At 41.9% G+C, this 12877-nt stretch overlaps 1 protein-coding gene across 2 annotated transcripts in view; it reads right to left on the bottom strand.

Moving 5' to 3' along the window:
* Window positions 1-12877, bottom strand: part of CACUL1 (CDK2 associated cullin domain 1) — a 71388-nt gene that overhangs the window by 26780 nt on the left and 31731 nt on the right. The gene's annotated exons all lie outside the window — the stretch shown is intronic.

A 12877-nucleotide genomic window follows, 5' to 3' on the forward strand; every position in this document is an offset into this window, starting at 1 on the left:
CAAAGATAAATAACATGATTTTTTAAAACTATTACTGAATTACATGGATATTCTATATAGAAACCAAACTATATTTGAACCTGGAATAAGTTGGGAGGATATTCAACTAAGTGGTATAGGCTTCATGTACTACTAGAATGGCTAATGAAATTTACAATTACCTTAAGCACAGAAATATTCTGATTTCTATGCTAACTTGGTTGTAAACCACTTCTGTAACTAATTATAAATATTAGTTAGAAAGCATGGATACAAATGACACATATACATCTTCAGCTCTGTAGAGTAGTAAAATACAATACATTCCTCTATTAACTCACTTTTACAAAATACCAAATCATAAAACCATCAAAAGAGAACACTTCCAACTTTTTCATATGTTATAAACTGAGTAGAATATAGACGGTGTTCCTCTAAAATTCCTATGTTGAAGCCCTAAACCCCTCATACTGCCATACTAGGAATAAGGAAGTAATTAAGGCTACATGAAGTCACGAGGGTAGAGCCCTGATCCTATAGGATTAGTGTCCTTAGATGAAGAAACACCAGAACACTCAGGTTCTCACTCCTCCCACAGGGCTCAGAAAAAAAGGCCATGTGAGGACTGCAGTGAGAAGGCAGCCATTTACAAGCCAGGAAGAGGGCCCTCACCCGGAACCAAATAGGAAGCACCTTTGTCTTGGACTTCCTAGCCTCCAGAACCATAAGAAACAAATTTCTTTGTTTAAGCCACCCAGTGTATAGTACAGCTGACCCTTGAAAAACCGGAGAGTTAGGCGAGCCAACACCCAAACACAGTCAAAAATCTGTGTATTACTTTTTCATATCCCCCCCAAATTTACCAGACTACTGTTGACCAGAAGTCTCACTGGTAACATAAACCGTCAATTAACACATATTTTGTATATTATATGTATCATTTATACTGTAGTCTTACAATAAAGTAAGCTGGAGAAAAAATATTAACAAAATCATCAAGAAGAAAAAATGTATCTATTCATTAAGTGGAAGTGTATCATCATAAAGATTTTCATCCTCATCTCCACAGTGGGAAAAGGGTTGGCCTTGCTGTGTCACAGGGGTGGGAGAAAATCCATGGATAAGTGGACCTACATGGGTCAAACCCGTGTTGTTCAAGGGTCAACTGTATTTTGTTGTGGCAGCCCAGTCGAAGACACTGTTTTACAAAAGTGCATCCATGCATGATTTCATTCTATTCTGTAAAGCTAAGTTAATTAGGTCCCATTTTAACACTAAAGAAACACCTAAATGGCCACTAATTTGTCTAAGATTAGACCATCAGCAAACGACAGATCCAGGTCTTCCAATTAAGAATTCATTTCTGGGTCAGAGTGTTGGGGGATGAGCATGGTACACAACAGAATGCAAACAAAACTGATTCTACACAAGAACTAACTTGTGTTAGTCCCACAGCCTATCAATCACATCTTACACAAAAAGTCTTGCTTTCAAATAAGGATATTAAGAAATGCCATATGGAAGGATTCCTAAATATTAAATTTTAAAACATGAAATTATAAGACCACTTCAGCTAAGCTGTTTCAGAAATGTTCAAATATTTTGATACTATTTTCAAAGAAGATTCAACTCATATTTCAGTTCTACTTAGAAGCTTATATACATGTAAAGAATTGTCTTTACTTCTCCTAATTCATCTCCCATTACTGAGTACTTACAGGTTTGGTGCACGCTAGGTGTTTTTATTTACATTTCCTTTTTTAATTTTTTTTTTTTTTTTTTTTTTTGTACATTTTGAGACAGGTCTTGCTCTGTCTTCCAGGCTGGAGTGCAGCTCACTGCGGCCTCCACCTCCCAGGCTCAATTGATCGATCCTCCCACCTCAGCCACCTCCCAAGTAGCTGGGACTACAGGTATGCAGCACTAGGCCTGCCTAATTTGTTTGTTTGTCTGTTTGTTTGTTTTGGTAGAGATGGGGTCTTGCTATATCGCCCAGACTGGTTTTAAATTCCTGGGCTCAAGCCTCAGCCTCCCAAAGGGCTGGGATTACAGGTGTGAGCCATCACACCCAGCCCATTGCTTTTTCTTAGTCCTTCTAACTGCCTATAAATTGAATGTTATTTCCATTTTACAGATGAGGTGACTGGGGCTCAGAAATAGTCATCTATAATTCTACAGTGAATAAACCCAAGAACTACGAGTCAAACCATGATCAATCCAAGGTCTTCTGCATCTACTTAAATTCTCTTTTGGCACCCTGAAACCTTTTTACAAACTTCTCAATATAGGGCACAACTGTCTACCTCTGGTTGCACGGCAAAGAACAGGACTGACAATGGGAATACTAGCACTCCCCAAAAGACACAAGGCCTCCCTGACTCTTCTTTCTACCTGACCATCTCTATCCACACCCACTAAGCTGGCTAACTTCTAGTCATTCCTTCAAAAATATCTAACTACATGGCCCTTCCGTGGGGCACCACTACACTCACTTCCCTCACTGGGTAGTCTCTGTCACTACCTTCAAGCCCCTGGAGGGCAATATTTGTGTCTTATCTGTGTATCTCCAGTGCTGACCACAGTGCGTGGAACATAGCAGATACAGAATGCATTGTTTTGCAAGGAAAGAGTCTCGTTTCCTTGTTTTGCAAGGAAAGATCTCAACTTTGACTCTCAATCTAATTTAGCATTATTTAAATCTAAATTCCTACTTAACAAGGCTGTATGACATTAAGAAATTCATTTTGCCCTCAATATCTATATTTATACATTCAAGATAGGAAAAATACTAGCTGTGGTACTTCCAAGATGTGATGAAAATCAAATAAAATAGTGGGTGTTTTGAAAATGTCAAGTATTACACATGTATATGCAACTAGGAAGCAAACTCCTTTCTGAATTAACTACCCATTTGTCTAATGCTTCAAAAAAAATCCAACAACATTTTTGTTTTTGAGATGGAGTCTTGCTCTGTCACCCAGGCTGGAGTGCAATGGCATCATCTCGGCTCACTGCAACCTCCGTCTCCCGGGTTCAAGTGATTCCTCTGTCTCAGCCTCCTGAGTAGCTGGGATTACAGGTGTGGGCAACCACACCCAGCTAATTTTTGTATTTTTAGGAGAGATGGGGTTTCACCATGTTGGCCAGGCTGGTGTCGACTCCTGACCTCAAGTGATCCGCCCACTTCGACCTCCCGAAGTGCTGGGATTACAGCCATGAGCCACCGCACCTGGCCTAATAACATTTTTAAAAGCATTCTTTGTTAACTAAAGAACTTGGGGAAAATGGATCTATGTTATAGGCAAACTTTTACCTATAACTCGTGAACAGAATCATATGTAACATCTTCCTCTAAACTGCTTCGAAGAACTCTAAAAATGATTATTTCGGCAAAGAAATACATTTTAGAAGCATTATGTGAAAAAAATCTTAAAAGCTGTTGCATTAAAATAATGTTCTCTTTTTACAAAAGATCACTTTATCCTACACTCTAGGCCCCATTGGGGAAACTGTTACCTATTTGATTTACCTTATTTCAACATGACAGTATTTGGCTTGGACATTCAAGTTTTTACCCCTAAACAAGCAAGCTTTGCTTTTTCCCCAAAGAAAACAAGAAAAAACTGCCAGAAAAATAATAACCATTGTTACAGGATCTTTGGGGTGTCGTTTTTCTGGCCAGAAACCCCCGTCTTTACCTGAGTTTTGCTGAGACCCACTGGGCTCATTTTGCCCACTCGACCTGGCAGGCTGCGCTCGGCTCACACTACTGGCCTGGGTCCCACGCCTGCCAAAGGCAAGTCAGGTGTGGAATGGCAAGGGGTGTGTGAGTGAGCATGGGGTCCGGCCACTGCACACAGGCAGACATGCTGGCTGCTGCAGCAGGGCAAGCAGCTCCAGGTGCTGGCACAGGTGCCGGCTCTCTGAGAGGCTGTGGCCGGACCAGGCACACCACAAGCAGCTTCCACAGATGGCACTGGGAAATATGGTGGTGCCTGGAAGCTTGAAAACTCCAAGAACCAAAGGGCCCCAAAGAGGGAGTGACAACCCTGGCTCAGGGAGCTCCCAGGTCTGGGTTTCCCGAAGGGTCACAACTCTTCTTTCCTTCTCTTCGCCCACAATGTGGCGAGCAAGGGGCATGTCTCAGCCCTGTTTGTGTTACAGCTCTTCAGCTTCACCATTCAGTGGGCCCCGAGTTCCTGTCCTGCGACCAGAAGAAAAGATCCGCAGACAAGTGGAGGAGCAAGACAAAGAGGAGCTTCACTGAGCAACAGAACAGCTCAAAGGAAACCTGCAGGGAGCAGCTCCTTTCCACAGCCTGGGTGTCTGGACAAGTGTTCAGCTCCTAGCAGAAAGGGTAGCTCCTCTCTGCAGCTGGTCGTCCCATTGTCTGCACAGCTCTCAGCAGAAAACAGGCCCTAAAGTGAGTGGCTCCTCTCTGCAGCTGGTCATCTCAACAACTGTTCAGCTCTGGGTAAGCCCAGGGCTTTTATGGGCCCAGAAGGGAGGAAGTACGTGCCCACTGGTCCATGGCCAGCCACAGGCAGGCCTGGAAAAGCCACCACAAGTTCCCACTCCAGTCTGTAAGACTGGCAGCCTGGCCCCAGCCTTCAGGCCCTCCTTGACTTGAAGGTGGGGGCCTCACTGGGGACCTGCCCTCTTCTACCCAGGAACCTGTCTGCCTACTGCTGCCATTCAAGGAGCCCATGCTGTAGGTGCCAAGGGGCGCTTGCAGGCCAGCGCCAAGCTGAGCTCGGCACCCCTCGGCTTCCTTTCTATACTTGTCGGTGCCCAAAGTCCAAAGGGGACTGAGGCAGCAGGGGGCTAGTGTGTTTGCACTGCCCTGAGCATGTGCACACCTGGCCAGGCTGCGACAGCACCTGGGCTCACCCCCAACTTTGCTCCAAGATCAGAGTGGGTGCCAACAGCAGGGAGAAGCCAGGCAGTGGGAGCAGACTCTTCTAAGCGTTCGAGGGCAGGGGGTCCTTCCTGGGCCCCCAAGAATGCAGGGATGTCTGAGTCCACAGCTGTGGATTGGGTGGCTGCAGCAGCACCCAGTGTGCTCACCCAACTCAGAAGAGGCAAAGCTCCTGCTTGTCCCTAGCTCCTGCCGGGTCCATGGAGCGTGTAGCCCCACCAGTGCCACCTCCCTACTACAGCGGCGTGATGGCAGTAGCCACTCCAGATGGACCGCCACCAACATCACTATTACTCCAAACTTGCTCCAATTTTTCGTAACAGATCTAGATTCCCTGAGTTTTGTAATATAGCTGTGTGAGAATATTTTTAAAACAATGAGTAATGCATTCATCTGGTTGAAAATTCAAATGAGTTCAAATGGGTTTAGAGTAAGTTTTCCTTTCATTCCTTCCTCCCTGAACCAACCAATACTTTTTATATCCTTCCAGAAGAACTTTATGCCTATACTAGAAAATAAATGTTCCATTTATAGCTCTTTACACACAAATGCTAAGGTATAATCACACACATCTGTACTTTCCCTAACAATGGATCTTGTAGTCAGTTTTATTCCAGTGGTTCTTGCTAACATTTTGGTCTCTGGAAACCTTTACACTCCTAAAAACAACTCAAGATTCCAAAAATCTGCTTTTTGTTTATATGCAGGTTGTATCTATGAGTATTTACCATAATAAAAATTTAGGTTCTAAAAATACAGATTATTTCATTCTAAAATGACAATAACAAACTCATCACCATCTTATTTTTATGAAAAATAACTATTTACCAAAACAAAATTTAGTAAGAGGCGTGTCACTGTTTTTACATTTTTGCAAGTCTCTTTAGAGCCTAGCTTAATAGAAGACAGCTGGATTCTCATATCTGCTTCTGCAATGGAATCAGTTGTGATGTGTTATTTTCTGAAACAGTCAATGAATTTGTTTTAGTCTATTCCATTAAAAGCCACTGGTCTATCTTCTACTTTGAATGGATCTTTTCCATATATACTTTATAACATCACACATTGGTCATTTGGAAAATACTGATTCTCTGAGTTATGTAGATCTTCCCAATGTTGATTTCATTAGACAATATCAAAAAATACATCTCTAATGAGACAGTATCAACACTTATCTCATCAGAAGTCTTTTTAAGTATTGGGAAGCTATCAAGGTCACAGTGGTAGATACAAATTTTCCAAAATTTTAATTTTCACTTCAAAGCTCAAATTTCATTATTGGCAACAAATACTGTCAGTCATTTTCCTTGAAGTGACAATCTTAGTTCACTAATTTCTGAGAAAATGTCTGTCAAATGCCAAAGTCTAACCATAGTCTGTCAGCCATTTTTCAAGTGAAAATAGTGTTCTATGGGGAAAGGCAGGGTTAGTTCAAAATTCATACAATCACACAAGCACTTTTTCTCAAAACCGCCATTGTACTCTGGTATGCAGTGTCCCGTTTCTTTACATAAAATATTTTTTAAAGTATAAAGTCAGAATTTAATAAAATTAATAATTTTCTCTGTTTCATCTGGGACATTCTTAATGAAAACGGCTTCCTCCCCCTCACAAGCATGTGGAAATGAAGATTCATGCTAAGGCACCAGCATCTATCCATCATTATTCATAGACCCCTCTGAAAGGCTTCTGGGGACCCTCCAAGGTCCTCAAAACACACACACTAAGAAGAATATCTATTTCTGTAAGATGCTTGAATGTACTATTTATTTAATCAGATGTCATACTGATAGCTTGGTGCTAATCCTTTGTTACCAGATTGTTGCACTGAGTAACTTCATATAGATGTTACAGACAATAATTTCAAAACAACTTTTAAATTAAAAAAGGTAGAACTAGATAATAGTCTTATGCATAATTATATAAAAAATAATTTCAGTGTCTAGTTTAAATAGTCAAACACCACTGTGAAATACGCTAAAAATATATACATATACATACATGGTCCTAGTGTGAAAAATGCCTTACAGCAAGAAGGGAAAAGACAGATTTGATATACATACCACACCTTCACAGAAGGCAAGGGGAAAGAAAGCTTGTCATCTTTAATTTTCAAAGCTAAACAAGAAAGGTTGGTTGGTCAGTCACCCTAATCTGATGTATAGTAATAATTTTAGAAGAGGATGATTTGTTTAAACAATTTTACTAGTCAACAGACTTAAATATACTATCATGTGGGTCAGTACTGCCCAAAGGAACTTTCTTTGATGATGGGAATGTTCTGTATCTGCACTGTTCAATATGGTAACCACTGGCCACGTGTGGTTATTGATCCTTGGAATGTGTTTAATTAAACTAAGGAACCAAATATTTACTTCATTTTAATTGTAATAGTCATACATGACTAACTGGACAATGCAGATGTAAAATACAAACGAGTTCTACAATTTCATATTTATATCCCTCCTCCTCTGCCTACCCCCATCCTCGTCCCCATCCAACCAAAATGAAACATGAAAAAAATTAAGAATATGTGCTTTTATCTTCACAAAAGCATTCTGGTTGTCTTCAAATAAATAAGTGACTTTTGCATGCTGGAATGAAGTAGACAGGAAGAAGGGGAGGAAGAGAAGGCCCTAATAAATATGACAAAACATGTATCTTTGTGGAAGTAATATATGTTCCTTGAAATTTTTAAAAATTTAAAATGCAACTATACAAAAATAACCACTACCAACATTGGTAGAAAATTATTACCATTTTGGTCCCTTTGTTCTTTTTTTTTCTTCCTGTGTGCATGTGTCTGTTTCTAAACAACTATGGCTTATTTTGTAACCTGATTTTATTTTTATTTTTTTTAGAGACGGAGTCTCGCTCTGTCGCCCAGGCTGGAGTACAGTGGCACGATCTCGGCTCACTGCAAGCTTCACCTCCCAGGTTCACGCCATTCTCCTGCCTCAGCCTCCCGAGTAGCTGGGACTACAGGCGCCTGCCACCATACCTGGCTAATTTTTTTGTATTTTTTTTTTTTAGTAGAGACGGGGTTTCACTGTGTTAGCTGGGATGGTGATCCGCCTGCCTCGGCCTCCCAAAGTGCTGGGATTACAGGCGTGATCCACCGTGCACAGCCTGTAACCTGATTTTATCGCCCAGCTATAGATCATCACCATCTCTCCCAGGTCAAATTTCTTTCTATAACCTAATTTTAACAACTGTTTGGACACATCATTGTCTATTTCATCAGTTCCTTGTCACTGGATATTTAGGCAATGCTTTGCTGTTTATGTTATCCAGGTCTGCATGGATACTTCTAATCCAGACCAGCACTCTAGCTGTGCAAATGTATGAGCAGCATCAGCAACAACATAATCTTACTCTTTTTTTTTGGAGACAGAGTCTCACTCTGTGGCCCAGGCTGGAGTGCAGTGGGGTGATCTCGGCTCACCACAAGCTCCGCCCCCTGGGTTCTCGCCATTCTCCTGCCTCAGCCTCCTGGGTAGCTGGGACTACAGGTGCCCGCCATCACACCCGGCTAATTTTTTGTATTTTTAGTAGAGACGGTGTTTCACCATGTTAGCCAGGATGGTCTCGATCCCCAGACCTCATGATCCGCCCGCCTCGGCCTCCCAAAGTGCTGGGATTACAGGCATGAGCCACCGCGCCCAGCCCACAATCTTACTGCACTCCCTGCTTAAGAGAGAGACTAGGTTCAGGAACAATGATACATTTCCATAGGCCAATGGACCTCAAAGAATGCTTCTCTCCGAATCACTTGAAGGGACTGGTAATGATGCAGATTCCTTTGCCACACTCCAAAGTCTTGATGCAGAAACTTTCCGGAGGTGTGTATTTTTAGTGAGAACTTCAGGGAAGTCTACACAGCTGGCCCACCTGTTAAGCATTTAGGAACCGCTACATCTTAAGCCTCTTCCAAGAAATGAGAGGAGCTCTACAGGAAGGAAGTCTGCAGGATTCAAGAGAAAACTGAGCAGTAATCACCCATGTAACACAGGCATTTACTGCAGGACAATTTAGCTGCAAACTGCACTGAAATCAGTAAAAATAGGATACACTAACATTTTAACATTATTGTTAGACTATAGGTAAATTTTTCTCTTAAAAGTTAACGGCTTCTTGACCAGTATCAAATTCAGGGAGTATAAAGTTATTAAAATACAACTCAAGTTCCACCTCAGCTTAGAAAGCAGAAAGCTATGAAAGAACATCACTCCCGTTCTTATGATAAGAAAAAGCTGGTTAACCAAAATAATCATAATTTTTTGAGCTCATCAGACACCTAAGGTGTCTTTAACTTACACTTGCAATGTCCAACTAGGTGAGAAGAATTTCAGAGCGACAAGCTCCTCTAAAGAACATAAAGGACAGATGGACTATTTCTCTGTTGGTGATGGTAGTCATAAAAGCATGTAAGCAAACAACAGAAACTGTAATGAATCATTAAAGGCCAAGTGTGAACTAACAGTGCAGAATCCCTGGGAGCTTCAACACAAGGGCAGTCAGCGCCTCCTCTCCAACTCTTTTCCATGGGTTTCCACTGGGTCATCAAGAGAAGGACTGGGGGCAGGGAAAGAAATCCGAGAGGCCATCCTCCATGACAAGATGTGCCCGGGTTAGTAAGACTTGAGGATGAAGCAGGAATACCTAAAGAAGCCGATGAACACATCATGGGGTCCCCCCTGACAAAAAAGATGGTGATTAACTGCCAATGGAAGACATGAACAAAAACTGCCTGCGCCCTAGAACCTACCCAGATTCAAAGGAAAGCCATTTGCTGAAGGGAAGGGGTAAGAAACCCTGCACCCTGCTGACCCTTCTTTGACCTTAGGCAAAAACTATCTACCACTGGAAGACAGGCAGGTGATCCTCCAGCCCTGCTGACAAAGGTCAGCAACCATTTTCAGGATGGTAGAAAATCCACTCATGCCCAGGTTTCCACATTATTGTGAAGCAAAAATACACTGCTGCTGATGGAAGCGCAAGAAACTTGCTTACTCCCAAGGTTCCCCAAAGACACAAGGTAAAATGTGGTTGCCACAGGGTGTGTGCCAGGCAGGACAAGGGAGGGGAGAGTGGGGGAGGGAACTCACCTGCACACTAGACCAGAGATCAACAAACTAGAGCCTGTGGGCCAAATCTTGTCTACCCCCCACTTTTATTAAGTACAGTTATTTTGGAACACAGCAATGCTCCTTCATTATGTAATCTGTGTGGCTGCTTTCATTTGCACCAGCAGAGCTGAACGCAGGAGCTGGACAAAGACCACACGGCCTGTGAAGATATTTACTATCTGACCCTTAACTGAACAAGCTGACAACCCCTCACCTGACAAGACGTAAGGGCTATCCGCAACTGGGGTGGGGAGAAGGTGTATGGGAACACTGAGAAAGCCCCACCTCCGAGGCTTAGGGGCACAGGGACTACCTATGACTGAGGCAGGAGCAAGAAAACAAAACAAAACAAATTCCCAAACAAAAACCCACACACGCAAACCTGCCCTGCACTCCCACCCCAAGCCGCGTACCAAGTAACAGCAGCTAGGGGAAGCTGGGAGAGGGACAATAGAGCAAAGACAGACATCCCCCTACCCCTCCCAGTGAGACAGGGCCCGGTAGGAGCTGAGGGCAGGAGCAAAGCACTGAAAACACTCCTGAATCACATAAAGAACAGGGTAGCCACAGTCCACCACTAGAGGAACATGGAGCCTAAAGCAACAAGAAAACTCAAACTATCAACTACTGACAAGATTAACTCAACTCCTCATACTGACAGAAGAGAGCCATGCCCATTTCGTTTTTTTTGTTTGTTTGTTTTGAGACGGAGTCTCGCTCTGTCACCCAGCCTAAAGTGCAGTGGTGCGATCTCTGCTCACTGCAAGCTCCGCCTCCCGGGTTCAAGCCATTCTCCTGCCTCAACCTCCTGAGTAGCTGGGACTAAGGTGCCTGCCACCACGCCCGGCTAAGTTTTTCTATTTTTTTTTTTAGTAGAGATGGGGTTTCACTGTATTAGCCAGGATGGTCTCAATCTCCTGACCTCATGATCTGCCCGCCTCGGCCTCCTAAAGTGCTGGGATTACAGGTGTGAGCCACCGCGCCCAGCCGAGGCATACCCATTTCCAAACAGAAACTGTTCTTTTTAAGCTAAACTGGTTCTTTTTATTTTAATAGTTCTAAGCTAAACTGTTCTTTTTATATACAATGTCCAACATTCAATAAAAAACTAAGACCAAAAGAGCAAAAACACAGCCCACTGTCAAGAATTAAACATTCAACATGCACAGACACAGAGAGGGCCCACATGAAGGAGCTATCATACAGACACTTTAAAATAACTATGATTAATATATGCAATGACCTAGTAGAAAAGGCAGATAACATGCACAAAAAGATGGGAGAATTTCAGCAGGGAAATGGAAACTATTTTTAAAAGAGTCAAATGGAAATGTTCAAAATTCTCAAATAGTTTATTCAAAATCCTTTAACATTTATTCCTAAATAAGTACAATTTTAGCAGTTTTGTATCCCATACAAATGCACCTGGATGCCATCTCAAGGATCCTTAATACTATTTTCTCAATCAAATTGGGAATTTTTCTAAAAATCTGCTTTTAGATGACTATAGCAAAAACTACTAATGGGTAATATGCTTTTAGTCTAGCTTATTCCATGACTTTCCAGAGCAATACGATATACTACCACGGACAGCTGTGTCAAGGCTCTAGAAGCAACAGCTGTTACATACTGGAAGCTGACAAAGGCGCTTCATAAAAACGGAATTTCTTGGCCAAGCACGGTGGCCACACCTGTAATCCCAGCACTTTGGGAAGCCAAGGCAGGCAGATCACCTGAGGTCAGGAGTTCAAGACCAGCCTGACCAACATGGAGAAACCCCGTCTCTACTAAAACTACAAAATTAGCCGGGAGTGGTGGCACATGCCTGTAATACCAGCTACTCGGGGGGCCAAGGCAGGAGAATCGCTTGAATCTGGGAGGCGGAGGTTGCGGTGAGCGGAGACGGCGCCATTGCACTCCAGCCTGGGCAACAAGAGCGAAACTCCGTCTCAAAAAAAAAAAAAAGGAATTTCTTTCCAAATATACAAATACATCTGACACTCCATTCTCATTCTTGCTGTGCAGATATTTCCATATTAGAATAATATCCAAAAAATAGTGATATAGAAGGTAATGATCTTCAGGAGCTATTTAAGAGCTATTACGTATCAGACACTTCTCATATAAACTATAAGCATGGTTTTCAATTGAAAGCTACAATAAAGTCAACTGAATCTAAGAAGATATTTCTCTTTTCACTTAGATCTTTTACTTCTCAACGTTAACTGCTACTATCATTATATGAAATTTTTTTCATGATTTATTTCTAAAATAACACTTCCTTCATTTTCCAAATACTATTTGGACTTAATAAACTGAATTAAATCCGGCTTCTGTGATCCTGGGTTCATTTAGCTTATCTACATGAAACAATCTGTATTCTAATCCTAGCTTTTAAAGTAACTAGCTAGGTGACACTGAGCAGCTATAAAAGGTTCAAGTATTACTAAATGGAGAAATATTCAAAGAAGCCAGATAAAGCTAGGCTGACTTCTCCCTTCCCCACACACTTTATCTCTATGTAACACTTAGCAAACACTAACTTACTTACAGTACTTACACCTATTTGCTATTATTTTGGAAAGGAAACCTTTTTCCTTATCTTTTCTAACTTAAGTTACACAGTTCAGTCTCAAAGACAGTATATTTTAAAAAGAATACAATCCATAATTGTACTCTGTACACCATGATAATAAACAAATGCAAATAGCTATTATTTATGTGATTTTACTCTCCTCATTTTCCAAGTTCGGGATGATGTTCCACCTGGAACAAATACATGCCTCTAGTAATGTCAGTGGTAAAGCCAGCGTATGTTTTTGTAACCAACTTATACCAAGTACTTTTTACT

The sequence above is a fragment of the Macaca fascicularis genome, chromosome 9 (genome assembly GCF_037993035.2).
Source record: "Macaca fascicularis isolate 582-1 chromosome 9, T2T-MFA8v1.1".
NCBI classification, from domain to species: domain Eukaryota; kingdom Metazoa; phylum Chordata; class Mammalia; order Primates; family Cercopithecidae; genus Macaca; species Macaca fascicularis.